Source organism: Pongo pygmaeus, chromosome 14 (genome assembly GCF_028885625.2).
Source record: "Pongo pygmaeus isolate AG05252 chromosome 14, NHGRI_mPonPyg2-v2.0_pri, whole genome shotgun sequence".
Taxonomy (NCBI): domain Eukaryota; kingdom Metazoa; phylum Chordata; class Mammalia; order Primates; family Hominidae; genus Pongo; species Pongo pygmaeus.
In genome coordinates this window covers 30638586-30642029 of record NC_072387.2, presented here as the reverse complement: position 1 = coordinate 30642029, position 3444 = coordinate 30638586, and the positions used below count along the sequence as shown (strand labels likewise).

Genomic DNA, 3444 nt, shown 5'->3' with positions numbered 1-3444 from the left:
GAACATTATTAACAAAGTCTAATCATATCTTTAGAAGGGGTAAACAGTGATAGCATTTACTGAATTGGAATTACTATTAATATTCAAAAACCAAACTTATTCGTTCAACCACAAGCCAGTCTTAGTTTTAAACAGGACTGCCCAACAAAATATTCTGACAGTCATTCATAATCTGAACTCTGGTGTATGAGATCTATTAAATTATGGTACACATAAAAAAGTCATGAGACATTTCTGTTTTGTAATATAAGGCAGTGGCCAATTATTACTCCCTAGTAGCTTTTTTGAGATAAGCTATCAATTCTGCCCTTTCTGACTTCTTCTTAATGCTGGAAAAGATCATTTTTGTTCCAGGAATGTACTTCCTGGAATTCTCAAAATGCCCCATCAGTGTATCCTCTCCCCAGGTGATGCCTTTGTTCATATCGGTGTCTATGTAAGATAATCCAATGGCCTGACCTGTCTTTCAACCGAAGAGACCATGGAGATTAGGCCCAGTCTTGTGCTTGCCTCCCTCTTCCAAGGTGTGTCACTGGGCACACTTGTGAACAAAAATCTTCTTGCTTTTCTCAACATCACCCATATTTAATTATCTCTTTCATCACTGGCACTACAAAGGTTCCCGCTCAGAAGCCAGACGTCCCGCTCTATGTACCACATTTTCTTTATCCAATCTATCATTGACTGGCATTTAGGTTGATTCCATGTCTTTGCTATTGTGAATACTGCTGCAATGAACATATGTGTGCATGCATGTATCTTCATAAGACAATGATTTATATTCCTTTGGGTATATACCCCATAATGGGATTGCTGGGTCTGATGGTATTTCTGCCTCTAGGTCTTTGAGGAATTGCCACACTGTCTTCCACAGGGGTTGAACTAATTTACACACCCACCAACAGTGTAAAAGCATTCCTTTTTCTCCACAACCTTCCCAGCATCTGTTATTTTTTGGCTTTTTAATAATAGCCATTCTGACTGGCATGAGATGGTATCTCATTGTGGTTTTGTTTGCATTTCTTTAATGATGAGTGATGTTGAGCTTTTTTTTCATATTTTTGTTGACTGCAAGCATGTCTCTTTTAAGAAGTGTCTGTTCAGATCCTTTGCCCTCTTTGCCCACTTTTTAATGGGGTTGTTTTTTTCTTGTAAATTTAAGTTCCTCATAGACTCTGAATGAGGTATTACCAGTGAAGGCTGAGAAACAGCAAAGATGGCAGCCAGCTCCTTCCTTTGGAAGCTCCATCCCAGGGGGATACTGACCTGTTGCCAGCCCGCACATACCTGCAGGAGGTGGCTGGAGACCCCTGTTGGGCATTCTCACCCAGTCAGGAGGCATGGGATCAGGGACCCATCCAAAGAAGCAGTCTGGCTGCTTTGGGGTAGAGCAGGTGTGCTGCATTGTGGGGGATCCTTCCTCCTCCGGACCACCTGTATTCTCCAAAGCCAGCAGGTTGGAGTGGCTGAGTTGACCAAACTGCAGAGATGGCAGCTGCCCCTCCTGCCAGGAGCTCCATTTCAGGGAGAGATCAAAGCTCTGTCCATAGAACCGTTGCTAGAGTGGTTAAAGCCCCTGCAGGGATTCCTGCCCAGTGAGGAGGAATGGATTGGGGTCCTGCTTAAAAAGCAGTCTGGTCATGATCTGGCAAGCCAGCTGTGCTGTGTTGTGGGGAACTCTTCCTTGTCCAGACTGTCTGTATTCTCCATAGCTGGCAGGCTGGAGTGGCTGAGTCTATGAACCACAGTGATGCCGGCTGCCTCTCCCCACCTCCCCAGGAACTCAGATCTATCTGAGGTGGATTCCAACCTGCTGCTGTTGGCAGGCTAGGATTCCAAGCCAGTGGGTCTTAACTTGTGAGGTGCTATGAAAATGGGGCCTGCAGAATGATGCTGCCTGGCTCCCTGGATTCAGCCCCCTTCCCAGAGATACGTACGGACAGATTTCCTACTGTGCTGAAGATCCCGGGTGGCTACAGTGTGTAAAACTCCTGGATTTCTGTGTGTGCCTGAGCAGCTGATGTGCCCAGACTCCATGCAGGTCTGTGTATCAGACCCACAGCCCTGGTGGCATGGGCTCATAAGGAATCTCCTGATCCATGACTTGCAAAGGTCCATGGGAGAAGCACGGTTTCCCAGGCAGGACTGCACACTCACTCACTGCTTCCCTTGGCTGGGAGTGGGGGTTCCTTTGGCTCCATGCCACCCCTGGCTGGGCCATTGCACCCTCTGCCTGCTTGTCTTCATTCTCCATTGGTCGACCTGTTCATCCAGTCTGTCCCAATGTGAGAACCTGGTTGTCTCAGTTGAAGGTGCTGAATTTCCTCGCCCCTTTTCATTCCTCTTTGTGAGCACTGCAGAGTGCAGCTGCTTCTAATTGGCCATCTTGCATCACTCTAAACATTTCTTTTTTAGCCTTAGTTCTTAATTCCTATAGTCCCTCGTTTATCACCAGTTTCTTGATAAAATAATCTGTCCACGTTCTCCAGTCATGGGATGATGACTCAGGCAGGGGATCCAGGACATTATCTGGGAAGTAGCTGAACTTGCAGCCCTGTCCTGTCCGGAACTGAGTTAACACAATGCAGAGAGGTACTCCTTCCACCTCTCGGCAACTGATGCCAGCCCTCAATAATTACATTTTTATTGAGATATAATAAGTATTGTAAATTACATAAAATTAAACAATGATCCTTTCAGCTGGCATTTCACAGTAAACAGCATTATATGTTTGAAATTAATTTAGTCATCCACAGAGCCTAAAGTAGTATGCCCTCACTATAATTTAGGATCTCAACCTAAGAATACACATTTTGGTTACAGCATCCCCATGCTTCCTCCCTATGGTAGACTATCAAAAATGCCCACAATTTATAATTCCTTCCATCAAGAGTTGGAGTTTATTTTCTACTCCTTGAATCTAGACTGGTAGTGTAATTTGCACTGTCCAATAAAATGGGGTAGAAGTAATATATAATTTTGAGCCTGGGCCTGAAGAGGATTTGCATTGTTTTGTTGCCGCTCCTGGGACTCTTGCCTCTGCCATCATGTGAACAGGCCTGAAGTAGCCTACTGGAGAATGAGAGACCACCTGGGGCCATTCAGCCAAGTCAGTTTATTTTCTTTCCTTTCATTTAAAAAATCTGTTTCCTTCATTCTTTAAAAATATTTTTAATTGACATATAATACTCGTTCATATTTACAAGGTAGAGAGGGATATCTCAATACCTGTATACAATGTGTAATGATCAAATCAGGATAATCAGCATATCTATCACCTCAAATATTTATCATTCTTTGTGTTGGGAACACTCAACATCCTCTCTGTTTAAAAATATACAATAAATTATTGTTAACTGTAGTCACCCTACAGCACTACAGAACACCAGAACTTATTCCTATCTGTAAGCTTAAATCTGATATTTCTTTGTTGATTTTCTGTCT

General features: G+C 43.6%; 1 pseudogene; it reads right to left on the bottom strand.

Annotated features, from left to right (window-relative positions):
- Positions 1-265: 265 nt before the first annotated feature.
- On the bottom strand, positions 266-583 carry LOC129011205 (cytochrome c-like; annotated as a pseudogene).
- Positions 584-3444: the final 2861 nt, after the last annotated feature.